This window comes from Typopeltis vanoorti, chromosome 11, assembly GCF_054136105.1.
Source record: "Typopeltis vanoorti isolate ZY-2024b chromosome 11, IOZ_Tvanoo_1.0, whole genome shotgun sequence".
Classification (NCBI taxonomy): Eukaryota; Metazoa; Arthropoda; class Arachnida; order Uropygi; family Thelyphonidae; genus Typopeltis; species Typopeltis vanoorti.
The window spans coordinates 131656349-131669523 of NC_143559.1; the positions used below are offsets into that span (position 1 = coordinate 131656349).

Consider the following 13175-nt stretch of genomic DNA (forward strand, 5'->3'; position numbering starts at 1 on the left):
ATTTCTATATGGAAGATTTTGAAAAACGAGCCATAGACTCAGCCCCACTCAAACCTTCTATCTGGCTAAGATATGTAGATGATGTGTTCTCTATTTGGCCTCATGGCCCAGACACATTAGACTCCTTCCTCAGTCATCTCAATAGCCTACATCCAAGAATCCAGTTTACTATGGAAAAGGAAAAGAACAATTGTTTACCCTTCCTAGACACCTTAGTCACACGCCTGCCTAATGATACACTTGCCTTCACTGTATACAGAAAACCCACACACACAGGCAGATACATTCACAAACTCTCCCACCACCACCCCTCGCAACAATATGGCATCATTAAAACTCTTACCAAGAGAGCCCACAATCTTTGTTCCAGTGGAACTGCCCTCACTACTGAGCTTAACCACATACACAGAACTTTCCTCTCCAATGGCTACAGCGAACACAGTATCAAAAAAAGAATCAATTCCTCCCCCATTCCCTGTCCCTCTCGTCAACAAGATTTTAAAAATGCCATCACCATACCCTACATCCGTGGTACTTCGGAAAAAATAGCCAAGATACTAAAAAAGTATAACCTACACACAGCATATAAGCCCTACTGCAAACTTGCTACCCTTATCCGTTCTACGAAAGATCAGCTCCCTTCTCTCTCTCTGCCTGGAGTTTACAAAGTACCCTGTTCCTGTAAGCTTGCGTACTTTGGACAGACAGGCAGATCAGCATCCATCCGCCTGGAGGAACACAAGTTGTACATCGTTAAACACAACTATGGCCATTCAGGCTTGGCTGACCATGTTTTGGACACCACCCACAGAGTATCATGGAAAAAAACCACCATGCTCCACCACAGCAAATTCAAGAAAGAGAGACTTTTCTTAGAAGCAGCAGCAGCTCTCAGAAACCAACCAAATCTTAATAAATACGGTTGCATTAAGCTTCCGAAGATTTGGGAGACACTCGTCACCAGAGGTTCCACCTTACATTCCAGGCCACCTACTACCGCCCTTAGAGGGTGCTCCACCTAGATAGGACTTTAGTGTCACCCACGTGGTTGGGCTTAGTATTGTAAGTTTTTGTGTGCATGTTACGTTAATTGTTTTTGTAATCCCTGTAGATGTCCTAGTGACTAGGACGAAATATAGGAAGTATTAAATTCTAATTTAATTCTTTTTGAGTGTTGTAAAAAATCTATTAAACCTCCAACATAATGTCCTCACAGCACTTAAGCCTCTACACAAGGAAGGAGTAGTTGATATTCGACCAGAAATGCTGAAGTATGGTGGTATAAGAGTCTTACAGTGGCTGCACTGCATAGTGCAGAAAGCCTGGACAGAGGGACGAATTCCAGATGATTGGAGTAGAGCTCTCATAGTATCCATATATAAAAAGGGAAAAACCTCCAACATAATAGTCACTCCTTTCTCATCTGATGAATCCTCCAATTAATAAAACAGCAGCTTTAAGAATTAATCTTGCTCCATGTGTTTCATTATTTATTACAGTATAGTGAAGTGCAGCAATAATTTTATAATTTGTACATCGTATTATTTCACTATAAACAAAGAGTAAAATTAGTTAAATATTTAATTAATTTAATTAAAAAATTAGTTAAATAGTTAGTTAAACAGACCTACCCATTTTATCATTCAGGTATGCTAATTGGTACCATGTCCTTATGATTCATATGGTATCGTAGTCCCCGCCCCCTCCTTATCCACAATTCGCTATCTGCAATTTCAGTTATCCACAATCATCTCCGGTTGGACAATATTAAATGGAAAATTCCAGAAATAAACAATTTATAATTATCAGCAAAGTAGCAACTTAAGGCAAGTAGTGAAAGCTACTCAGGAATGCCTAGGATTGTATTCTCGTAAGCTCTTAGGTCAACTTACGGAACTTTCATAGTTTCTACAAGCATTTTGGCTTTGAAATAATGTTGGATCTAATATCCAACATTATTTTGGCCAATAATATCGGCCAAAATGAAGCCATATGGCTCTTTCTTTTAGTAATAGACAATTCGTAAATTTTAAATTGTAGGCCGTTCTGATTAGTTATCAGATCGACTGTCATGGTATCGCACTGCTTGTGTTCAAGTAACCCATATTTTACTTAATAATAGTCCCAAAGTGCTAGAGTATTGATGTTGGCAATTCAGATATGCCAAAGAGAAGCCGTAAAGTGCTTCCTTTTAAGTGAAAAAGGTAAAAGTTCTCGACTTCATAAAATAATAAATAAATGAATAATAATGTAATCTGAGGTTGTTAAGATTCCATTCACATTCAGATAACTTTTATTACAGTATGTTGTTATAATTGTTGTATTTTATTATTAGTTATTGTCATTAATCTCTTATTGTGCTTGATTTATAAATTAAACTTTATCATGGGTACTTTCTGACCACATATCCGAGACCCTGGTCGGGCAACCTGCCAAGAAGAGTCAATTCATGCTGAAGGGGAGAAAGAAATAAAGGGAGTACGAATTGGTCACCAACATGCGAAATCACGTGCTTTATATGTAAAATTTTCCAACTGTTGTACAGCGCAGTTAGCCTAGTGGCTTTGCGCTTCGCAACCATATGCCTGGGGAAGGAGTGTCCTCGGTTCAATTCCCATAGCCAACGTGAGGAGCTTAAGGATCTTTCTCAGCCATAGCCAAGTTAGCTGGTTGCTTCCCCCCCCCAGTTTATCTGGGGTTTTTCATCCCGCAAGCATGCAAACCGACCCTGTGAACACACACAGTTCTACAACCATAAATACTTAATCCCCCATGAGGGGGCTCAACTCACCTCAATAGGGACAGGGGAGAGAAAAGGGAGGAAATTCCATGTGAATAAATAAATAAAACTGTTGTACAAGCAAAATAGTCATCATCATCATCATCATGCGTATCAAGGTGTTAGGCCTAGCATGGCCTGTTCTGGCCTTAGAAGTTATTGTTGAATCGTTTAAGAGGACGTCATGGTTTTCTTTTTTCCTAATGGCTTGTACTTTAAAGTTTGTTTTGGTAATCTTTCTGTTTTCATTCTTTTAACATGTTCCATCCATTTATGTTTATATTTTTTCTATTACTGGTTCTTGGTTTAATTCTTTCATAATTTCTTCGTTTCTTTTGTGATCAAATAGGGTATACTTTGCAGTTTTTCTCATAAACTTCATTTCTGCTGTTTTTAATCTTTGTTTGTCTTTTTGTTTTACTGTCCAGATTTCGCTTCCATACATTAAGACTGGTAGGGCTAATGTATTGTATACTTTTAGTCTGGTTTGTTTTCGAACTAGGTTTGGTTTAAATACAGGTTTAATTATACACCTGTTATTTTTAAATATTTTGCAATTTTTATGTTTATATCTTTTTCATATGTGATCATACATCCTAGGTAGTTAAATGAATTCACCTGTTCTAAGATCTTGTTATCTATTACTATTTTAGTTCTTGCTGGATTTTGTCCTTTAAAGGCCATAGTTTTTGATTTTTCTGTTGATATTATCATACCATAATCTTTGGATATCTCATTTTGATCTAAAATAGCTTTCTGTAAGTTATCTTCAGAATTTGTAATTATTATTTGGTCGTTGGCAAAAAGGAGAGTGTTTAAGTTCACTGTAGGAGAAAGTTTAATTCCTTGATGTAAATTTTTATTCCATTTTGTTATTATTTCATTTAAGTTTCATTGATCAAAGCTAAGTACTATACACAATGGCAGACACAGGTCCAGCCGGTGGAGGAGGAGGAGGAAGAGGAGGTTTTCGTGGTGGATTTGGGGGTGGTGGTCGTGGACAAGGCAGAGGAAGAGGTAGAGGTCGAGGACGAGGAAAGGAAGGTGAGAAAGAGTGGATACCAGTGACAAAGCTGGGAAGACTTGTTAAGGATGGGAAAATAAAGACAATTGAAGATATCTATTTGTTTTCACTTCCCATCAAGGAATTTGAAATAATAGATTTTTTCCTGGGTTCCTCATTAAAAGATGAAGTTCTCAAGATTATGCCTGTTCAGAAACAAACTCCTGCTGGTCAGAGAACTAGATTTAAGGTTTTCGTAGCAATAGGAGACTCAAATGGCCATGTAGGTCTCGGAGTTAAATGTTCCAAAGAAGTAGCTACAGCTATTCGAGGAGCAATCATTTTGGCTAAACTATCAGTAATACCTGTGTGCAGAGGATATTGGGGAAACAATATTGGGAAACCACACACTGTTCCTTGCAAGGTAACTGGCAAGTGTGGAAGTGTTTTGATGAGACTTATACCTGCTCCTAGAGGTACAGGTATTGTTTCTGCTCCAGTCCCTAAAAAGTTGCTAACTATGGCTGGAATTGAAGACTGCTACACGTCTGCAAGTGGCTCTACTTCAACTCTTGGGAATTTTGCAAAAGCAACTTATCTGGCAATTCAACAGACATACAGCTATCTCACCCCTGATTTGTGGCATGAAAAAGAGCTGATAAAATCTCCTTATCAGGAATTTAGTGACTACTTGATGACCCACAAACCCATGGGTGCTGCACAACGTGATGAGCGAGCAGATTGAAATTTGAACATGCTGAAATAAACTTGAAGTATTTAAAAAAAAAAAAAAGCTGTGGGACTGGATGGTATTTCACCACGAGTTTTGAGAGAATGTGCTAGGGAATTGACAGTGCCTTTAACGTGGCTTTTCAATGAAAGTCTGGCTTTGGCAAAGGTGCCCAGGGAATGAAAGGTAAGATAGTGCCATTGCATAAGGGTGGTAACAGACTGGAAGTGTCTAATTATAGGCCAGTCTGTGTGTCATCAGTAGTTGTTAAGATCTTGGAGAAAGTAGTGAGGGACCGTATACAGCATTGGGCAGATGAGGGTAATGTTATCTGTGAGAATCAACATGGATTTGTGAAAGGACGCTCTTATTTTAGCAATATGCTAGCCTTTTATAATAAAGTTTCAAGAACATTAGATGAGGGAAAGGCATATACTGCAATTTTCTTAGACTTGGCGAAGGCATTTGACAGGGTGCCACATGATAAGCTGATATTTAAGTTGCAGCACATGGGTCTGAATGTCAGATTGGTCAACTGGATTCAGGATTGGCTATCTGATAGGTATCAGAGAGTTGTGTATGGTGGAGCAGTTTCCAGGAGGCAGAGGGTTACAAGTGGGGTCCCACAGGGCTCAGTACTAGGACCTATATTGTTTAACCTTTATATCAATGACATAGCCAGTGGATTGCAGGGGGATATTCAGTTGTTTGCGGATGATGCGAAGCTGGGAAGGATTATTAGTAATAGTGCAGATGTGGTAGCCCTGCAAGAGGATTTAAATAAGCTAGATAGATGGGCAAATGAATGGAGGTGTCAGTTTAATGCAGCAAAATGTAAGGTCTTGAGGTTTGGGAAACATCGATGGGATGCTGCATACTCTATGGGAGGAGTTATACTGGAGGAAGTAGGGGAGACAAGAGATCTGGGGTTGATGATTGATAGAAACCTGAAGTTTAGGGGACATATTGCAAAGGTGGTGAAGGTAACACAGAGGATTGCTGCTATTATGAGAAGGACACTGACCTGCAGAGATAAGAGGGTTATCATTCCGTTGTATAAGTCTCTGATCAGACCACACTTGGACTATTGTTCTCAGATTTGGTCCCCAGGATTTGAAGGGGATAAATTAACTGTGGAAAGGATACAAAGACGGATGACAAAGATGGTTTCAGGACTGTACAAGGATAGTTATGAGGATCGGCTGAGAGAATGTGGATTGCAGAGTTTGGTGGATAGAAGAATGAGAGGTGATATGATTGAGACTTTTAAACTGTTGAGAGGTGGTTACAGGGTTGACACTGGGGAGTTCTTTCGCTTGGTTGAACAGCGGGAGGGAGTGATGATGATGACAAGAGGCCATCCCTGGAAGTTACGAAAGGAAACTGTGAGCAAGAGGGTAAGGAGTGGTTTCTTTGTGTGGAGGGTGGTTGAGCCGTGGAATGCATTGCCTGATGGAGTGGTGGGAGCGAGAACGGTCAGTGAGTTTAAAGAGTGGTATGATAGACTTTGTGTTTCTCAAGGGGGGGGACCTCCCCTCGATGAGTCTTGACAGACTTTATGTCTTAGGAAGGACCTCCCTCGATGAGTCTTTTGACTCCTTGGAGGCCTGAATAATAATAATAATAATAATAAGTAAATATTAAAAAGAGTTGCTGAGAGGAGACATCCCTGTCGGGACCCCTTGGTTTATCTCTCTCATATATGATAGTTCGTGATTTAATCTTATTTGTATTTGATTATTTTCATATATACTTGTGAAAGCTTTTAGGATATTATTTGGTATTTGTCTTTCTTTTAATATGTTAAATAATATGTTTCTTTTAACTTTGTCAAATACTTTTTCAAAGTCAATAAATGCAATATGTGTTTCTTGTAGACAAAAGGCTGGGTCTATACATGATCGTCCTTTTCTAAATCCATTCTGTACTTCTAAAATAAAGTTTTCGGAATATTTCATTAGTTTGCTATTTAAGATTCTGCTATATTTTGTTCATCCCATATAGTTTCTTAGCCGAATAAGAAACTCAAAGAGTTTCATGCCGAATATATTAGAAACTATATGAAGTTCGGCGATTCCAAGCGTAAGCAAATACCTGGATACTGCAGCACTGATCCCAAAGGGTAGTGCAAGCTGGGGCAACTCGTGGTAGAAGTGGAGCGAGCTCCGATCACTATTCTTGATATTTGCCCATAATGTAAACTTAGCTCCTAGGCAATACTCATAGAAGGGGTACAAGTTCTGTTCGCTACAAACTTGATATTAACTAGGTCTGGCTACTCACTGATGAGACCTCATTAAAGGTCGAAACCGGTCTGGGTAGTGAGTGACCTTCTCTCATAATGTGAACAAAAATACAGTTCCTAGGAGCTAAGTTCACATTATGGGCAAATATCAAGAATAGTGATCGGAGCTCGCTCCACTTCTACCACGAGTTGCCCCAGCTTGCACTACCCTTTGGGATCAGTGCTGCAGTATCCAGGTATTTGCTTACGCTTGGAATCGCCGAACTTTATATAGTTTCTACTATATTCGGCATGAAACTCTTTGAGTTTCTTATTCGGCTAAGAAACTATATGGGATGTAATATCCCTTAACTTAAACAAGTTATATGTCACTGAATTGAAGCCTTTGGCTCTTCACATATCTAATAATTCTGCTATATATTTTGTAACAGGAATTTAGAGGTATCAGTATAGTTTTTAAAAACTATACTGATACCTCTAAAAACTATACAGGTATCAGTATAGTTTTTAGGGTCATCTCTATTACCTTTTTTAAAGATAGGAATCATAATTGCTTTTTTCCATTCTACTGGGGGGGGATACCAGTTGAATAAATTTTATTTAAAAATAAAAAGAGTCTTTCTTTGAATCGTGTTCCTGTGTATTTATATAGTTCTGAACCTAGCTTATCTTCTCCAGGTGATTTTCTGTTTCTTATTTCTTTCAGGCTGATTTCTAATTCTTCTTTAGTTATTTCCTTTTCATTTTTGTTAAATGTTTGCCAGTTGTCTTTTTTAAAATATTTGTCTGTCCACAATTCTGTGTAGTAATTTAGAAATTCTTCTAATTGCAATTCGGTGTTTAATTTTATGTGTTCTTTGGTATCTGCATTTAAGTGTTTCAAAATCTTATATACATTTGGTCTTATTTTATATAAATCATGTTCTAAATTAGAAACAAATTTGTTTCATGATTCTCTGTCTTTTTTTGACTTCTCTTTTAGCTATGGCTCTTATTCTTTTATATTCTATTTCATCTTCTAATCTTTTACTGCTTAACCATTTGTGATAGGCTTCTTTTTTCTTTTTGATTATTTCTTTGATTGTATCATCCCAGATCTCCAGTTTTTTTCCTTTTATTGAATTTTTTGGTCTTTCCTAAGCTTTCATTTGCTGCTGCATTTAGTATTGTTTTTATATTAAGCCATTCTATTTCTTCATTTTGTTTTATTTTATCTAGATATTGTTAATTCTTTGTTCATATAGCCATTGTACATTTGTGTCATTCAATAATCTAGTTTTATAAACAAATGTTTCAAATTTTCTTTCTGTTCTTTTTACTTGTAGCCATTTAGGTGGTAATCTTAATTTTATTTTAACAAGGAAGTGGTCACTGCTTATTTCATATCCTCTATGAAACATGTAGTGTAAATTTTGATATCTTTTTATTTAATATAAAATAATCTAATATTGATTTCTATCCTCTTGCTGCCCAAGTATATTTATGTATGTCTTTATGTTTATAGAAGGAATTCATTATTTTTAGGTTATTATAGACTACAAAGTCAATCAATTTATTACCATTCCTGTTTAGAGTATGTTCTCCATGTATTCCTGTATCGTTATTAATTTTCGTGTTTCCAATTCTTGCATTTAAGTCTCATGCTAAAATTACGTAATCATTTTTATTTATTTTATTATATATGTTTTGTAGCTGATTATAAAAATCAATATTATCCTGTTCTCTTCCTTCTTCTGGGGCATATAAACCAATTATTGTTAAATAGCCTCTATCTATATTTATTCTAGCTTCTATTATTCTTACGTTTCATAATTTATAATGTTTTAACTGTTTTCAAAGCGAGTTATGAATCCAAATCATGACTCCTGCTTGTGCTCTTTGGTCTCTGTCGACTCCACTGTATATCACATTAAAATTTTCGGTTCTCATAGTTCCTTTTAATTTCTTTTTTGTTTCAGTGATTACTGCTATTTTAAAATTTCTTTCATTTAATAGTTGGTCTAATTCTATTTCTTTATATGCTATTCCTCTTACATTCCAGTTTGCTATGTGTATTATAGTTTGTCGTTTCCATTTTTGTTTTACCTTTTCCATTCCAGGGTCGTTTTCCACAGATTCAATCCGTTTATCTTTTTCTGTCAGCTTACAAGTAGAATAGCAAAGTAGAAAAGCAAAATAGTTACCAATTTAAAAACTACAATGTTCATAAAAGAAAAGTTGATTTTCCAACGTGTAATAATAAACAACTCATCCCACAAGACGGTTTGATTACCCTATTATCGGAATGGATTCTCCTTCTTCTGACATGTGCAGAAGTGTCGAATGGTCTCGCATCTGTGAGCATACAGAAGGATGTATAGAAAAAAAAAATAGTATATACAGGGTGTTCGGGATAAATTTGACAGTTTCGTAAGGAAAAAGAAAATCTTCTTTGTATCTATTAAATTTAATGAATTGACAAAAAAACATTACAGGCAGAGTTAATTACAATACTATCAACAAGATTTACTCAAAATAACCACCATTAGCATCGATCACAGCTTCAATTCTGCTTCGGAACCTCGAACAAGCTGATGCTACAGTCTCCCTGGGAAGGGCCGCAAAAACTGTTTTAATTTTATCCATTAACTGGGCTTTTGTATTACTGGAAGTGCGATTGGTGTCTTTTTCAACTGCGCCCCATACAAAATAATCCATGGGGTTAAGGTCTGGGGAGTTTGGAGGCCAAACATTTGGACTGGTGAAGTCGTAGAAATTTTCAGACAACCATTTTTGACTTTTCCCAGAGGTGTGGCAAGGGGCCGAATCCTGCTGCCATACATACGGCCTACCATTGGCTACCCTTGTTATCCAGGGCTTGACTACAGTTAGCAACTCCACGAACAAAGCCCGAATTCCAATGCCAGGGTTCTTCAACACCTGTTCCTGCAGATTTGCGAGGAATTCTGCTGTACGAACGCAATCAGATCGTCTGCTAGGGATCTTTCTTCTTGCTACATCCTCATAGTCACCATTGCAAGTCTCTAGTTCATGCCTGATTGTTTTTACTGTATTCAGGGAGCATTGGGCAGCAGTCGTAATATCCTTATTTTGATGGCGGGCACGAATCATCATGATACAAGTTATTCTCTTCCATGATTCAGGTGGGTTCCAGCTATCCATCCTTTCTGACATCTTGTATATGAATGAAGAAGGGTCCAAACTTTTAAATGAAGAGAAGTGTGTGTTAATACATGTAACTTACGGAAAAATATAATTAATTATAAATATGTCAAATTTATCCCGAACACCCTGTATAGGTTTCAGGTATCTGTGGGGCGTCTTAGAACGTATCCTCTGCAGATAAGGGGGAGAGAACTACTGTAATTTCTACTTATGATGGGATTGTCAGAATGGAACCTCCATCATGAGTCAAGGACTGACTGTACTTAGATGTTGATCATCACTCATATTTTTGTTTGGAGGATAATTTAGTAACATTCATTTGTTTAACTCTTTAGTTATACCAGTGTTTTCCCAACTTTCACTACCCATGCATTCCTTTTAAAATTTTAGTGACACTGATGTATCCTCCACACACACCTTAGGAAAAAGGCAATTTAGAAATTATACTGTTTCATAACATTTAATAACATGAATAATTAACAAGTTTTTTTAACATTTGTGTTATAATAAATTACAAATATGTGACATTTTTTAATTATTAAATACATTTTTAATTATACAAATTATACATACTCTTTACTTTATGCAGAATGCAAAATTTAAACTACGAAATTTAAATTTTCAGTAATAATAAAACACTAAATTGAAAACAAATTACTTAATAATTGGAGTTATACTGTAATCATAAGATACAAATTATAAATTCAGTTAATAATGAAACAATAGATATTATTTTGCATTATAGTTTAACAAAAGATACAGCTTGGTCAGCTAAAACCCAAAATGCCAGTCCATCTGCGTTCATTCAGTATCCAACTAGATACCTACCAGGTATACCACAAGAAGGTGAGGATTGGACATTAGGTCAGAAACCCTCACTGATTCTTTGCATTCCTTAAAAGACTATGTGGAGGTCTCCCATTTGTACAGCTTTGACCCTTAGGCATCCTTTAAGGAGAGTAGATATAGTATTCAACACTAAATATGAGGATAATCTTATTGAATTGTATTATTATTATTATTACGGGTATTTCCATGGAGTCAGTAGACTCATCGCAGGAGACCCAAACTAGCAAAACAATATCTGTCATATCTCTTCTTGAATTCATTTACAGACGAAGAGCTCACAACTAAGTCAGGCAATGAATTCCACTCATTCACCACCCTCCAGACAAAAAACCTTGTTCTGACACCTTTGTTAACCACACTCTTCTTTAATTTCCAGGGATGACCTCTTGTTCTTCCATCACTATCACTCAGCTGAAACATATCCCCTGCATCAATCCTTTAAAAACCTTTCAGTAATTTAAATGTTTCTATCATATCCCCTCTTCTTTGCCTATCGACCAATCTCTGCAATCCACAAGCTTTCAATCTATCAATGTTAGGGAGCATTTTTTACATCCCTCACCAACTTGGTCACTCTTCTCTGAACCCTCTCCACAGCCTCCTCATCTCCAAGGAATCCAGCTGACCAGACCTGAGCACAGTAATCCAAATGTGGAAGTATCAACGCTTTATAAAGGGGAATAATAACCTCTTTATCTCTGGATGTCAGTATGTTCCTCAACAACCAAGTAATCTTATGTGCAATCTCGGACACCTTAGCAGTGTGTCCTCTGAACCTCATCTCCCTATCTACCAACACCCCTAAGTCCCTAGCCTCATCAATCTCTTAGAGTACCTTTCCATCAATATAGTACACAGCTGGTAATCTTTTAATCCCAAAATGCATGACTTTACACTTTTCCACATTCAACTGACATCCATTATCTTTTGCCCATTTTACCAGCTTATTTAAATCATTCTGCAAACTTTCAACATCAGCTTGATTTTTTATTGCGCTACCCAACTTTGCATCATCAGCAAATAACTGAATATCTCCCTTTAAGCCATTTCCTATATCATTTATATACAAATTAAACAACGGCCCAAGCACAGAGCCCTGAGGCACACCACTGGTCACCCGCCTCATTCTGTATTCAATATCAAGTAGAGCGATGTGGGCAAATATCAAAATGGGGAACTCTACAATGAGACTTATTTATACCTATGGTCCCACAAGGTTTTACTAAGGAAGAAGTGGAGGAATTTTTTGAGGCATCAGAGAAAGCAGCTGACACAACAAAAAAAGAAAAAGTTGGTCCTTGTTGGAGATCTGAACAGCAGAGTAGGGAATGATTACGAACATATGGAAATGTTTTGGGAAAATTTGGAGAAAAGAGCAAAGCTAATAATAAGTACATGCTGGATTTCTGTTCAGGACATGTACTAGTTATTACTAACACCATGTTCCAACATAAAACTGAGCACATATTTACATGGAGAGAAGATGCAAAAAATCAGAAAAGTCTCATCGACAATGTTATTGTTGATAACTAATTTTACCAAGAGATATTTTACCACTGGTTCAGGACACAAAAGTATACAGAGGACTTGGAATTGGAAGTGATGACCATTTAGTTTTGAGCAGGATAAAATTGAATGTCATATTAAAAAGAAGCGAGTGTAAGAAAGTTTTAAAACAAATCAGAGGTGACTTGTAGACTAAAATGAAAGAGTTTGAAAACAAGAACCAAATCTTGAAGAAAACATTGATTGATTGATTCAGCCAGAGAGGTATGTGGTGAGGTTGTGTGTAAGTATAGAAAAATCAGAATTCCATGGTGGACTCAGGAAGTTAAAGAGGCAGTCAAGGAAGATAAGGATGTATATTGAAAGTTCATGGTGAGTAAGTTAGCTTGTGCTCTTGAGAATACAGCGATAAATGTAAAAAGTAAAACATTGTGTAAAACTAGCTAAACAAAAGTCATGGGAAGACTTTGGCAAGAACATAGAAAATAAATATTAGGAAGGTGGCAAAATATTCTAGGGGCTATTAAAAAAAAAAGCTTAAAAATGGAGGAGAGTACTGTTAAAGAAATCCAAGATGATAATATCACATGAAAACAGAAGATGAAAATATTCTACATATCTCAAGTAATTATTTAGATAGCTTGCTAATCGAAATAAACAGTGACAGCTCAGTGGTAGAAAACATTCAGGATGAATTCATTGAGGAGAATATATCAATACTTAAAGTAGAAAAAGTCATCAAAAACCTTAAATGTGGAAAGGCATTTGGAGTAGATTATATTCAACCAGAAATGCGGAGGTTTAAATGTTTTTACATTGGCTACTCTACATAATTCTTAAGGGCTGGTGAGAGGGTCAAATTCAAGATGGAATTTGACCTATAAAAGCAGAAATAAAA

The 13175-nt window shown here is 36.6% G+C and overlaps 1 protein-coding gene and 1 pseudogene across 3 annotated transcripts in view; both read left to right on the forward strand.

Moving 5' to 3' along the window:
• Window positions 1–13175, forward strand: part of S6k (Ribosomal protein S6 kinase) — a 366025-nt gene that overhangs the window by 66545 nt on the left and 286305 nt on the right. The window lies entirely within an intron of this gene.
• On the forward strand, window positions 3697–4575 carry LOC150102053 (small ribosomal subunit protein uS5 pseudogene; annotated as a pseudogene).